This window comes from Sorex fumeus, unplaced genomic scaffold (assembly GCF_029834395.1).
Source record: "Sorex fumeus unplaced genomic scaffold, SorFum_2.1 ptg000045l, whole genome shotgun sequence".
Lineage (NCBI taxonomy): Eukaryota > Metazoa > Chordata > Mammalia > Eulipotyphla > Soricidae > Sorex > Sorex fumeus.
The window spans coordinates 2,550,072-2,565,457 of record NW_026606102.1 but is presented as its reverse complement, the minus strand read 5'-3'; the positions used below and the strand labels follow the sequence as shown (position 1 = coordinate 2,565,457).

At 48.2% G+C, this 15,386-nt stretch overlaps 1 protein-coding gene across 1 annotated transcript in view; it reads right to left on the bottom strand.

Annotated features, from left to right (window-relative positions):
- Positions 1-14,893, bottom strand: part of JAK1 (Janus kinase 1) — a 111,430-nt gene extending 96,537 nt beyond the window's left edge. Inside the window, exon 1 of the mRNA XM_056122294.1 lies at positions 14,701-14,893. The gene's annotated coding sequence lies outside the window, so the exon portion shown is untranslated. The remainder of the gene's footprint in view (positions 1-14,700) is intronic.
- Positions 14,894-15,386: the final 493 nt, after the last annotated feature.

The following is a 15,386-nucleotide window of genomic DNA, read 5'->3' as shown; positions in this document are numbered from 1 at the left end:
CTTTGTGTACTAGTGACCCCGAGGTTCTCTCTGGCACCCATTGCCCCCTGTGCATTACCAAAAGAAATGCCTGAGCAGTGAGCTACATGCAGTCCCTAGGCACTGCTAGGTGTGTGTGTGTGTGTGTGTGTGTGTGTGTGGCGGGGGGGGGGGGGGGCTACGGAGGGGAGATTGGGCATTGGAACCACTACTTTTTTTTTAATTTTTATTAGTAACAAACCATGAGGTACAGTTGTAGACTTACAAATTTTTGTGCTTGGGTTTCAATTATACAATGATTAAGTACCCATGCCTCCACCACCACAAATCCCAGTATCCCTCCCACCCTGCCTCTGTGGCAGGGCATTCCCTTTTGCTCTCTCTCTCTTTTTGGGTGCTGAGAACCACTACTTTTTACACTGATGTTTTTCTAGTAATAAGAAAATGGCTGCTCTGCATAAGGAACTTTCCTGCACCAAAAGTAAATAACATCCATCTTCAAAGTTCCCACTAGTACACATGTACTCATACATCATCATTTACGAATTCTCTGGCAATGTTCAGTGTCCAGGTAGGAATGGGTAGCTAGCATTTATTAAATACTGCTAAAAGGGGCCATTTAGGCCTTGTTTGAGGACAGAAATGGGAATATTTTTGAAAAATAAAATGCAGCAATTCAAATTCAAGATTACTGAGACTTCACAGAACTTCCATTCTACATCTGAAATCTTACATGTTAAGAATCCTTTCTACATAAAACCAATAATCTCAGTATAATATGATAACCGGAAGCAGTTTTAGGTTTCTCATGAAGGGGTGTAGGTGTGTGGGGGGGGGGTGTCTGGGTGTGTGTCTGGGTATGTGTCTGGGTGTGTGTGTGGGTGTGTGAGCACGTGCACGCATGCAGCAGTTTTGTCTTTAGATATATCTCAGTGGAGACTTCTGAGAATAATGTTTTAAAGTCTATTGCAACATATTTAAGTGCTATTCTGCCAACAAGATAAACATTTTTTTCAAGATAAATATTTTAACTCATTTGTTTAAACATAGTTTCAATTTGTGGGATTGCTTTTTAAATTAAAAAATGTTGTATCAATATACAGAAAATTTGCACAGTTTTAAAATTAAATCATTGAAACAAAGAATTTCTTAAAAGATTGTTATCAGGGGGTTGGAGCAATAGCACAGCGGGTAGGGCGATTGCCTTATACGCAGCCGACCCGGGTTCTATTCCCAGCATCCCATATGATCCCCTGAGCACTGCCAGGAGTAATTCCTGAGTGCAAGTCCAGGAGTAAACCCTGTGCATTGCCAGGTGTGAACCAAAAAGCAAAAAAAATAAAAAATAAAAAAAGATTGTTATCAGGCGGGGCAGGGAGATGGCTCTAAGTTTTGGAGCACATGCCTTGCATGTATGTACATGAGGCCCAAGCTCACATCTGGCACCAACTGGCTCCTAAGCACTGTGGTGGTTGCCAACCATCACCAGGTCCAATCAGCAACGTATCACTGGGCCCAAAAACCCACACCACCAGGTAAACTATCTCTGGAAATGGCCCCTGGGTCCTCAAAACACTGCTGGGAAAACCCTCTCTCTCCCCACCAAAGCAGAAAGGGGGGGGGAGGGAATCCTTATCTTGGGAATGGGGATGTGGCTCACTCGCTGGTAGAACAATGTCCTGTAAGCATGTGACCACAAGTTGATCCCTGGCACCATCCAACATTGCCCATGGAGACCCCTGCCCACCACAGTCCAGGGTGCGGCCTCCAGCCTTGAGATAACAACACCCACACCTGTATCCAACACACTGCCTCAACAACAATGGAAAAAATTAAAACAAAGTTTGTCTTCTTTCTCAGTCCTTTTCATCTTTCCCACTTTTATAATTAGTCACTTATCCTCACCATGTTTTCTTTACTCAAACATTCCTTGGATACCACTCCATAGCAGCACCTAGAGATAATTCTAACCTTTTTCCACAGCGTGGGCTGGAGCGATAGCACAGCAGTGGGGCGTTTGCCTTGCATGCAGCTAGCCGGCCAAGCCGGGTTCGATTCCTCCGGCCCTCTCGGAGAGCCCGGCAAGTTACTGAGAGTATCTTGCCCACATGGCAAAGCCTGGCAAGCTACCCGTGACGTACTCAATATGCCAAACACAGGAACAACAAGTCTCACGATGGAGACGTTACTGGGCCCGCTCGAGCAAATCGATGAATAACAGGAGGACAGTGCTACAGTTCCACAGCATAATGGCAATCCATTGTGTGGCTGAGTGTCCATTAATCCTGTCTCCTATTGGTAGACTTTTACCTTATATATAGTATCTAACACTGCCACTTGAAATATAATAGTTTTGTATTTTCACCTGCATTTTAGGAGAAAGTCCTCAAATTGGAATTGCTAGTCAAAGGTAAATATAATTTTTGCTGTTATATTTTATACCCACAAAATTTTAGGAAGTGCTTATTTCTCACATCACATCTACTAAATGTAAAGATACATGTTGGGCTTTTGCTACTGTTATTTAAATTTTTTATTGTGAACATGTTGAATATCATTTTCATGGCTACGAGTCTTTGGATTTCTGTTTCTGTCTGTCCTTTATCCAGCCTATTTTTCTTCAAAGTCATTAAGCTCAGACGCTACTAATGTCTCAGGTACATGAATAATTTCTGTTATATGCTTTGCAAATTAGAAGTATACTTTCTCAGTTCCTAAAAAAAAAATAATAAAATAAATGCTGCTAAGGAGGCAGATGCTGGCTCAAAGGGCTGCAGTGCATGCTGTATATGCAGGTGGCCTGGGTTCGATTCCAGTACCACGTGGTCTCCTGAGCCTGGTGAAGTGACTCCAAGCACTGAGCTGGGAAGGAAGAAGGATGAAAAGCTGCTGAATCCTCAGCATTGTCTAAAGCTATTCTCTATGAGCTACCTTATTTAACTTCAATAAAGCTTTCTTTGTAGTAGATATGGCTGAGTCCATTTTAGAGTTGAAAAATTGAGGTGCATTTACAAGCCCCTAGTTAAAAAGGGAGTAAGAAGCAGAGAACAGTCTTACACAAGCGGGTCGTCCTGAGTAGGAGCCCCATTTGCTTCCATGACGTCACATCTAGTGCAGCCACCCAGTAAGGCATACACGGGGAAGAAGAATTGATAATGCAACATAACCAGAAATTAAGTTGGACTAAAACTGCCAGAAAGGTTAGGAAAATATTAAGCTCACTGGGAGCTGGAGCGATAGGACAGTAGAATGGGTGTTTGCCTTGCATACAGCCAACCAGAATTCGATCCCCAGCACCCTATACCATCCTCCGAACCCACCAGGGATCAGAGTGATTTCTGATCACAGAGTTAGAAGTGAGCCCAGGGGTCTGGAGTGATAGTACAGCAGGGAGGGCGTTTGCCATGCAAACGGCCAACCCAGGTTCGATTCCCAGCATCCCATATGGTCTCCTGAGCACCGCCAGGAGTAATTCCTGAGTGCATGAGCCCCTGTGCATCGCTGGATGTGACCCAAGGAGCAGAGAGAGAGAGAGAGAGAAAGTGAGCCCAGGGCATTGCTTGGTGTGGCCCAAGGACAACAACAAAATATATTAAACTCTATTCAAGACAACTGAACCCTAAGGCTCATTTCACCCACCCTCACCCCTTTGTCTCCTCATGGTTATCCCCCAAAAGACTCCTTTCAGATCCTCTTTATTACTTAGTATTTAACGATACCAAACACAACACAGATGAATTAAGGCACTCCTCCAAGAACATAAAACAGTTTCAGAAGCATTTGGCTTGAAAACAGAATAGGAACAAGTTTCGTAGGTTCTCATTTTAAATACCAATGTGTCAGCAGACACACCAAAAAAAAAAAAGGCAAAAGGAAGGAAGGAGAGAGATGAGGGGAGGGGGGGGAAAGAGAGGAGAGGAGGGGGAAGGGAGGGTAGAAGAGGGGACAGACAGGCCAAGAAAATGAAAGAGGGATGCTGCTGCCCAGAGAGCTTCTTTTGAATTCCAGCTCTACCATTTATTAGCTGTTTGCTCATCTGGAAAATAATGCCATTAAGATTCAACTCTCTGGCTATTAAAAGATTACATTAAAGATCAAATGCAGAGCACGTCAGCTGCTGACACAAATCAACGCTGGCTATTCCAGAAGTCCATCCTCCAGCTCCTTCCCACTCCTTCCCCAGGAAGCCGGGCCACAGACCCCACCCACTTTTTAATCACTTTCTGCTGAGCCCACGGGATCCCACAGCACCAGCACCCAGCGCCTTTTAGCAGGTTCCACCCAGGATATTTTAACTTTTATCACTTCAGTGTCGCCTCTGAAAGTTGGTGAGTAAACCAAGGAGCAAGAGTTCATCATTCTTATTCCTGTCCCCAAAACACATTTTGTGACCAGAGGAAATTCAGCATTCAGCATCCTTAACTCTTCCTGGAACACAGCCACACAGCCACACTCGTATCTGGACCCGCATTGTTGCTCCAGGGCACAGTGGCACCGTTGTGTCAGACACATCAGGAACCAAAGGCTGGAAATCTACACCAACTTGCCCTTTCCTGAGAGGTTTCTGACCACTGGCAAAGTTTCAAGGATGGAAGGCAGACGTGGCAAAAAAAGAGGTCAGAAACCACGCGTTCTCTGGGTAGGAGAGACAACCAGCATGAATCTAAGCAGGAGGTGCTGCAGACAAGGCAGGCATAAAAAGCCCATCCTCCCTGCTGCCCTCACTCGGCATCACCACCTCCCAGAACACACAGCATCTACCCACAGCCACACTCTATTTCTTCAGTGCTCCCAGACTACCTGCACAATTTTTTGGCATGGGTCATCAAAAACCGGGTGACATTCGCAGAACCTGCAGACTGGTCGACACCAGCAGAGAGAAGAATATCACAGAGAGGAGAAGCCAGATAGGGGAAGGCGGCGGGCACCCTCAGGAACAGGGTGATGAGCACTCTCCCATGCTTTAGTGACAAGGCAGTTTAAAAAACAGTAACGACAAAATGTGACAGCAAGTGAGGCCTCTGGTGATCTCAAAGAAGCACTGGCCAATGTGTGGCAGTCTTTATTCAGTGAGTTTATCTGAATAAAATCAGTTCAAACACGGTATTTTGGCCATAGGCATTTGACTTATTTCTTTTTTTTTTTTTTTTTTTTTTTTTTGCTTTTTGGGTCACACCCGGCGATGCTCAGGGGTTACTCCTGGCTCATGCACTCAGGAATTGCTCCTGGCGGTGCTCGGGGGACCATATGGGATGCTGGGAATCGAACCTGTGTCGGCCATGTTGGCTGCGTGCAAGGCAAACGCCCTACCCGCTGTGCTATTGCTCCAGCCCCTTGACTTATTTCTTTGCCTAATATTTTCTGGACCCTTTCCCTTCCCTGCTACTGCTGCTGTGGCCCTGGTTCCCTCCCCCACCCCTGCCTGGCGCTGCGGTGCGGGCACAGTTAGCAGGGTCCTCACTGCTGGGTCTCACAGGTCTGACCACCATGCTTGCTGATTTGGGGTGCTGACCGTGTCATTGCAGGGGCTCACATCGAGCTCACCACAGCTCATCTGACCTTCATGAGTCTGTTTTGTACATTAACCCCAGAATGGTTTTGTAGGCGAACACGCAAGGTCTCTGGGGTGCACCTTTTCAGAGTCTGAGTCACAGGAAGCTGCCACCCTTTAGGAGATCCACCGAAACTAGCCAGACCTGATTCTTCACCGGCAAACAGACACTTAGCAGTTTCTTTTCTTGGTTTTTTTTTTCTTATGTCTTTTCTTTAAAACATTTAGTGGGGTTTTTTTTTCTTGATTTGTCTTTTCTTTTACCATAACACAAGAGTATTTTTAAATTCAACTAATTAAAAAAATTGTTACAAATCATTGTCTTCTAGTACAGTCTCAGTATATTAACTGTGCAAATAGGTCTAGAAATAATTGCCCTTAATTGAATGAACTGTTGTCAGTTCTAATACCCTTAAGCCTTTTAAATCACCATTAAAAACAGAACTGCATGAATTACAAACTGTTCTTATCTATTTATACTTTGTGTATTCAAACATCTAGGTTACCAAAAGTACCTGAATAAAGCCTAATTTCATTTTTTAAATACTACAAGTCAACCCCCTTACCATCATCCACAAAAATAAATTAAGAAGTATTAGTCTTTTTTTCTTTTTGGGTCACACCTGGCAATGCACAGGGCTCTACACTCAGAAACTACTCCTGGCGGTGCTCAGGGGACCATATGGAACACTGGGAATCGAACCCGGGTCAACCGCATGCAAGGCTACTCGCTGTGCTATCGCTCCAGCCCCTTAGTCTATTTTCCTTGTCTTTTCATTAAAAAAAGAAAAAAAAACAGTCAATTCTCCAGCAGTCAAAGCACAAGGCTGAAAATAAAATCAAGAAAGCTTTAAAGCTTTTCCCACCACATTAGCAACTGCTGTTCTTGAGAATGAGTAATGCAATATAAACACCACTGAGAAAGAACTAAAGATACAGCCAAAATATGATTAGGAGTAAGGGCTGCCTTTCCCCCCCCCAAGGTTGGGTAATGCTTGTTTTAAGAAAACAATATATGTGAAATATTTTGTGAAAATTAAGCTAGTTTAAGATAGCACTCAAAGAAAACAAATGTAGACTGAAAAAAATCCTTTAAATTCAACAGTAAAACCCCTAGAACATGAGTTGATCTAGAAAAAGTCTCACACCACACACTCTTAAGACATCTTTACACACAAGACAGGCTCTGCACCTCCGCCCATTGCCCACCACCTGCTATCTAGACTGGGTCAGTGAAGCAACAAGCATTTCTATACTGGCTCTCCAGAAAGGCTCATATGCACCCACCAGATTACATATCCTGATGACACAGGTCACTTAAAACCATCTCTCTCGTTTTTCCTTTAAAATAGTGAAACCTAACTAATTGCAAGTGATGCTGTCTACCTAATAAATTTCTAGATCTGAGAAATTTATTTCTCAAGTAAATTGAGAAATAAATGAAAACTGCCTCCTTTAAATGTCTGTGCTTTTTTTTTTATTTGCCCATTTGTGACTGAAGCCTTTGTCACACAGGCTTTATCAGTTACTCTTGGTTTCACATTGATTGGGGATACTCCCAATTATCTTAAAGTATTCTGGTACCACCCAAGGCCTGTTTGCCAATTTTTCTAAAAAGAAGTTAACAGAGGACCAGAGAGATGAGTACTGTGGGTAGGGAAACGGCCAATCCAGGTTCAATCTCTAGCATCCCATATGGTCCCCCTTGCACTTCTAGGAGTCCTTAGCACAGAGCTAGGAGTACCTCCTGAACATCTGCAGGTGTGACCCAAAAAAATAAAAACAAAACAAGTCAATAGAACCTCAGTTCATGCTCTGTGCCCAGAACCATTCCCAAATCCTGTGGTGCAGCCAGTCATTCAACTCTCAAGACAATCTTAGTACCATCTTCATCTTCACTTTACTGGCTAAGGAAACAGACATTAATGCCCATGTTCTCACAGCTAAGTCAAACAAAGCCACTTCAGACCCTCCAAAGACATTGAGGATGAAAACCAAAGGTAAGGACAGTGAGCCTGCCTGCTCTCCTCCCAGAAGTGTGGTGAAGTGAGCTGACTACATCCACTGCTGGTGGTGGCCTTCCTGGTGACCCATGCCCCTCATAGAGCAGCTTTCTTTGAAGAGCTAAACAGGGTTCCTCCTGCTGGAGGGAGACAGGCTGACTGCAGCCTCTCCCTCCACCCACCTCCCCCACACACACACCTGCCACCCTGCCCTGCCTCTGCTGCTCCACATCTGAACCGTCCTCCCGGTTTCCATTACACTCCACCAGCCGACTCCTTCTCATGGCCATCACTGCCCCTTACCAACCTGCTGGGTTGTAACAACTTACCAGGATAGTAACAATGGCATTTGCACCAGCAATAGAGGGAGGGAGGGAGGGAGGGAGGGAGGGAGGGAGGAAGGAAGGAAGGAAGGAAGGAAGGAAGGAAGGAAGGAAGGAAGGAAGGAAGGAAGGAAGGAAGCTGCCTGCATCAGAGGATGTGGCTTTCTGAATTTATTCTCTTCAGAAAAAAAAAGTTTGGGGTGCCTCCCCAGACGAGCCCCAGAGGCCTGAAGGTCTCCTGGGTCACCAGGGCTCCACCCATCAGTGTAGGGGTGAAAGAACTGGGATTTAGTACAGGGATCAAACTCCGGGTCCTTTAAATCCTACCCCAGATGTTGTACTCATTCTCTTAACACCTATCTCTTCCATGTCTTACAGTTAATCTGTTGTCTTGAAAATAAGAGCTTAAAAATTCTGCATAGGGGCCAGCGCAATAGCAGAGTGGGTAGAGCAATTGCTCGCAGCCGACCTGGATCTGATCCCACTACCCCAATGTTCCTCCAAGTCCCACCAGAAGTACTTCCTAAGCACAGAGACAGGACTACCCCTGAGCATTGCTGGGTATGTTTCCACTTCCTACAGAAGTATAGAAGTCAGTGGGATTTTAGATTTTACTCCACTACAGAGAAAGGACATGTAAACAGCCTGACACGGAGTGGAGCAGCGAACCCTCCTCCCATTTCCCAGCAGTCCTGGGGAGCGCTGACAAACAGAGGCTATCTCGCGATGAGGAGAAAAGGTCTGAGTTCCAATACAGCTTTTAGACATTCAGGCCTTCTCAGTCAGGTATTCCACTCACAGGAGATGTTGCTTCACAAATTGCCACCGAGCGGCAAATACATTCGATACAGGCCCCCAATCCTGGAATCACACAGCTCAGTCTTACCCAGGCCCTGTCCCCCAGTCTGGCCCCTACTGTCTGCCCTGCCTCATCTACTCAGACTAGTCACAGTGGCCACTCCTGGGTGTCACCCACTCCAGATGGTGCCCTAAACAAGAGAATTCTCAGTCCCCCCAGCCCAACTCAAGGAGATCACGTCCCCGAAAAGCAGGAAACGAGGTCTCTGCACAGGAGGTGTGCTCACTTCAGGGGTCCCAGTGCTCTTAATCACAACTTTACCATGTCACCCAGATAGGGGAGCTACGCGCCACACTCGCTGTCAGATCCCTCTGCCCAGCACTCAGCAGATGCCAGAGAGATGTGTGTGCAGACCGAGTTAATCTGTAACATAAAAGGGAAGGAATGGAGACTTGCTCCTGAGACTCCAAAGGCGAGTCATGAAGGTTTCTAGGAATTTTCTGCCAGCACAAAGGAGAAATGGCTCCTCTGTGCATCTGCAACTGAGACCCCAAGGAACAGGCCAAGGGGCTTCCACTCAATGGTCAACTCTGGAAGAACACAGATACCAGACTGCTATGTTGTTTATTTACTCCCTCCCTAAGAATCACAAGAAAAGCACAAGTATTGACTGAACAAATCAAACAGAGCGGCGTGAGATTACTGTTAGGTAAATTCAGTTACTGCAGATTAAAAATATCCCAGGGCTGGAGCGACAGCACATGGGGTAGGGCGTTTGTCTTGCATGGGCCGACACAGCCGAACCAAGTTCGATTCCTCTGTCCCTCTCGGAGAGCCCGACAAGCTACCGAGAGTATCTCGTCCGCACAGCAAAGCCTGGCAAGCAACCTGTGACGTACTCAATATGCCAAACACAGTAAGAAGTCTCACAATGTTACTGGGCCCGCTCGAGCAAATCGATGAACAGGAGGACAGTGACAGTGATATGTGGCTGTAAAGCAGTGTTTAACATTGATGTTATATGTGTATGTGTACAAAATAAAAATATCCCAACAAACACCAGCTCTGTCTTCTGGCTAGACGTCAACTTTCATTTTGCTTCCATAGCAGGCCTAGGCAATTCGCTTAGCCCACTGGCAGCTGCTAAAACTCACAGATCATAAAATCTTGAAAGTAAATCTACCATGGAAGCAAACTTATTGCTGTAGCTTTTTTGGTGCTTACAAATCAGCACAATCACTGATGTACTTGGGAGGGAAGGAGATTCGGAGGATGCAGCGAGCTGCGTTTGAAACTTGGTCGTGTCTAAGACCGCAGCTGTTTAACCCTGCACCTCACCATCCGGGTTTTGAGGCAGGAAGCAACAGTGGCACAGCTCACTGAGAACAGGGGAGAACAAGAAGCAAGAGGAAACAACATGCCAGATGAGAATAGGGCTTGGCGGCGAGCCTACAGAGTAAAAAAACAATGAACCTATTTCCCTAATGTCTTCAATAACCTAACTTACCTGAACATTGTGATTAGTGATTCTACTCCAAGGAAATCAAATTGCTAAGGATTACACTGAAATAGGAGAGGGGGTAGATTCATCTACTTCCTCCTCTATTGCATTTTCTCTCTATTCAATGTGAGTTTTCCCTCTTGTCATGAGAAAAATAATCTTTATGCTTAAAGAGGGTAGAGACCCGAGATACAGTACAGAGAGCTGGATGCCTACCTCACACACATCTAACCTGGGTTCGATCTCCAGCATTCCCTATCATCCCCGGGCCCACCAGGGGTGATCCCTAAACCAAGAGCCAGGAGTTAAATCCTGAGCACAATGCAATGTGACCCAAAAACAAAAAGCAAAACAAAGAAATTGAATTCAAAAAGCTTCTGTTCTCAGGGCGGAGCAATAGTACAACAAGTAGGGCATTTGCCTTGCACACCATCTACTCGGGTTCAATCCCTGGCATCCCGTATGGTCCCCCAAGCATCGCCAGGAGTAATTCCTGAGAACATAGCCAGAAGTAACCCTGAGCATCACTAGGTATGGACCAAAAAAAAAAAAAAAAGCTTATGTTCTCATAATAAGAAACCATACTAAATAAATCCTTTATTGTACCCCCCCCCAGCAAGAAAAATAATGAGTAGCAAAAAATAAAATCAGTAATACAAGCTCTTCATTCAACTTCTTGGTTTTCTTTCCTCCTCCATATCTCCAACAATTTATTTACAAAAAACAAATCCTGTCCTTACAGTGGGGGAGGGAGGCCGACCCTGGAGGTGGAGGTTGGCACAGCAACAGCAGATACATCATCAATCACTAAGTCTTTTTTATTTAATCATGTCTTCATAAAAATTAAAATTTATGTAGCACTGCATAGTTTTTATGCATGCCTGCCTGATTTTCCTACAATGGCTTGGTGAGGTGACAGGGTGAATGTCCTTATTTCCATTTGATGGATGAGGAAAATAATGCCGTAACTGCAGTCCCATCTTCCTGGATACCGACCACCATGCCAGCATAGGGATTTCTCAACCCTGCAATACTGAATTTCTAACCAGATCATACTTTGCTCAATGGGAGGTTTTTCAGCACTCTTGGCCTCGACCCTTTAGAAACAAGTAATACTGCCTCTACCTCCCCCTCTCCCACTCAATTTGATGCAACCAATTATACTCTTATCCCCAAAATACAACTCTCTTCATGGGTGTAATCATACCCAGCTGAGAAACTTGAATCTTCCTGAGCCAAAACAAATTACACAGCCTCAGATGCTGCTTGCTCAGCAAAATTCTGTTTATTAACTACTCCACCCACTAAAAATCATTTAACTGAAGATTAACAATGACAAAAAAACTCCCTTTTATGAATATACACATCTCAGATAGTAAACCTTCTAAATGCAAATAATTTCAAAAGAACAGAGTAATAATTATGTGTATCAAAGATATATAAAATATGTGTGATTAGGAAAAAAAACATCAAAATAATAAGATACCACAGCCTCTGGTCTTTGCCAATAACCTGTACTAATTGAGCTACATCTCTGTGTCCCCTCTATAAAAATGGCTAAAAACCTACACATGTTCTCAATACCTTTTCAGCGGGGTTTCTGTCCAAATATATAGTTGCTTTATGTTATTCAGAAGAAATCGAGTGATAACTTTGGAACATTACTAAAAGCTGTGGTCTGCAGCTGAAACCACTAGTGTTTGTGAACCCAAAATCTAAACTGACAGACCTCACAGTCCTATTTAGAAGATTCAGTGTAAGTTCCTTTGTGCCACATAATCTGAGTCTGTTCCTACAAAAGCAACTCCATCCTCAAAATTCACCAGGTTTTTAGCAAAGGCCTTAATTGAAAAGATTCTGCAACTTAATTCCCCTGAACATTTTAAATCTGCAAAGGACAGATAACAAATGATCAGAAGAGAATTATAACACTTGCTGAACTGATATTATTGCCTAAACTACAGAAATTGAAATGTAGTGATATTTTGGTACAGGTCTGAATTATTTCATCTGTATATGTATTAATACTAACACCCTCTATTATCTTTTTCTGAAGGGAATAATCAGGCTGTTGTGGATGGAAGAAGCTATTCAAATCAGCATTATTCAATCTGCTGTGGAATGCACACGGCAATTCTAGTATTTAAAAATACCATTTGTGCAGTTATTTAGAGAAACTAAGATATGGTGCAAGTGTGGTAGAATTAAGAGATTGTGATCAATCCTCTTTGTAACAGCTGAAGTTATGCAGGTATTAAGTCTTGAAATGTAATTTGATTTTTGTTTTGTTTTTGAGGCCACACCCGGCTGTGCTCAGAGCTTACTTCTGAGACTGTACTGGGTTACTCCCGGAGGCGCAGGGGAAATGGGGTGCCAGGATTGAAGGGGGGTGGGCGCCTGTGCAAGGCACAGGTGTCATGCCCGCTCTCCAGGCCCTTGACATGTAACTAGAATCCACATATAGGAGACATTTATTCCATATTACAAAGCAAACTGGTGCCCCCACAGTCTCTATCTTCACCACAAAGTACAAAAAAAAAAAAAAGAGAACACACTGATTCTCAAAACTCCCCAAAGTCTTTGCAGTCCACAAAAACAAACACAAGGATGTATTTAAAAAAAAAAAATGTAAATCGGGTTTGGAAAAGGGGGAAACAAAGATTCAATCAATACAAACTTCTCATCCTAAATCGACCCCCCTTCACACAAACACACAGACACACACACACAGGCACACACACACACACACACCACTTCCTGCCTGTACCCCAAACCCCAAACCCGGTCGGAACAAAAAAAAAAAAACAACCGGCCAACAAACAAGCAATGATCACATCAAATTGCTTTTGCACCGGACTCATTCCTTAGCCACCCAAAGGTCCCTAATGTTTTCCTCCCCCCTGGCCGCGCCCCCCGCCCCCCGCGAAGTAACACCAACGGCATACATACAGCTGTAAACGGCGACACAAAAATATAGACAAATACGGTTGTTAAAAAAAAAAAACAACACTCTTGCTAATTACGTCCAACGCGGAAGAGAGTCGGAGACGGGCGCCCAGAGACCCCCCTCCCCTCCACCTTGGATCTCGCCTCCCCCCATCCCCCAGAAGAGTCCCCCTTAGGGATGACCCCGCGGGCGGTCACGAGGGGGGGGGTGAGGAGGGAGAGCGTCGCCCTGCTACAGCGGGGGTCCGGGGGTCTTCTCCCGGGGCTGCGGGGTGAGCGCGCGCGAGGTCCTCACTGGGGAGGGAAGGGTGTACTCGCTGGGGGGGGGGGTCTTCTCAGCGGGGGGTCCTCGCTGCTGGGTCCTCTCCGTGGCATCCTCACTGCACTGGAGGGTCCTCGCTGGAGGGGGGTCCCTCAATGCAGGTCCTCGATGGGGGGGATCCTCACTGGGGGGTCCTCTCTGGAGGGTCCTCACTGGGGAGGGTCCTCTCTGGAGCAGCTTCTCTCTGAAGGGTCCCTCAATGCAGATCCTCGATGGGGGGGATCCTCACTGAGGGAGTCCTCACTGGGGGAGTCCTCACTGGGGGGTCCTCTCTGGAGGGTCCTCACTGAGGGTCCTCACAAGGGATCCTCACAAGGGGTCCTCACTGGAGCAGCTTCTCTCTGGAGGGTCCTCACTGAGGGTCCTCGCTGCGGGGTCCTCACTGGGGGGTCCTCACTGGGGCAGCTCCTCTCTGGAGGGTCCTCGCTGCGGGGTCCTCACTAGGGGGGTCCTCACTGAGGGTCCTCACAAGGGGTCCTCACTGGGGCAGCTCCTCTCTGGAGGGTCCTCGCTGCGGGGTCCTCACTAGGGGGGTCCTCACTGAGGGTCCTCACGAGGGATCCTCACAAGGGGTTCTCACTGGAGCAGCTTCTCTCTGGAGGGTCCTCACTGAGGGTCCTCGCTGCGGGGTCCTCACTGGGGGGTCCTCACTGAGGGTCCTCACTGGAGCAGCTCCTCTCTGGAGGGTCCTCACTGAGGATCCTCGCTGCGGGGTCCTCACTAGGGGGGTCCTCACTGAGGGTCCTCACAAGGGGTCCTCACTGGGGCAGCTCCTCTCTGGAGGGTCCTCGCTGCGGGGTCTCGGAGGTGCGCGGCCGCCCGGGGGGGGGGGGGGCGCGCATAGGGACTCGCTCAGCCCGCAGCTCCTCTCGCCGGGGGTCGCAGCCACCTCGCGGCCTGCCTCCCCCGCCCCCCACACACACACGCCCCCCAGAGGAGCGGGCCGCGGAGGGGGGCGTTTCCCGGCTCCCCCGCGGGCCGGACCCCCGCGCTCGGGACGCGGGGACTTTCCCCCGGCCGGGCCGCCCCGCTCCTCCTCCGCCCCCGCCGCCCAAGTTCTCGGCGCGGCGGCCGAACGCCGGCGAGTGCGGGCGGCGCAAACAGGATGTCGGCGCGTCGCGAGCGCCGCGGCCACAGCTCTCGGGGCGCGGGCGGGGGGCGGCCGGCCGGCCGGCGCGCCCGGAAACCCCCCGCCGGCCCCGGGGCTCCCTCCCCTCGGGCGCCGGCCGCCGCGTCCCGTCCGGTCAGCGCCGCGCCGCCGCCTCCCCTCGCGGACACTCACCACTTCCGCGTGCGCCGGGAGGCTCCGGGGGGCCGCGCGGGTCGGGTCGCGCGGCCGAGGGCGCTCGGGGGCGGCCGGCCCCACGGGGCCCCGCGGGAGCGCGTCAGGGGGCGCCGCGGACGGGGGTCGCGCAGAGGGCGACCGGGGCTGAGGCGCGGGCCCGCGCGCTCTGCTGCTCCGCCGCCGCCGCCGCCGCTGCCGCCGCCGCCGCGGCCTGCGCTCGGCCCCGCCCCCGTGACGTCACGGGAGGGCTCGCCCCGCCCCCGGCCCGCCCCGCGTGACGTCACGAGCGGGTGTGCGGGCTGCGGTCCGCGCCGCCCACGCGCGCGCGCGACCCGGGGCCGGCCTCGCCCCGCCCCGCCCCTCGCTCCTCTGCTGGTTGGTTTGTTGTCTTTTGGGTTTGTGTTGTGTTTTTTTTTTTTTACCCCCTCTGACCCTATCTTCTAGAAACACCGAGTCTCGGGCTAAGAGGTCAGCCCGCAGGTCAGATGGTCCCCAGGGGGCCCTAGAGGGACACCGGCGGGATGAAGACGGCCACCCCGGAAAGCGCTGGATGGCTTTCCTCAAGGTCCCCTGGCACAGGGAGTGATGCCTGAACACAGAGCCATGAATAAGCTTGAGTACCACCACATTTGAGCCCGCAGCAAATCAAGCAAGCATCTCTTTATTTTTCCTTATTT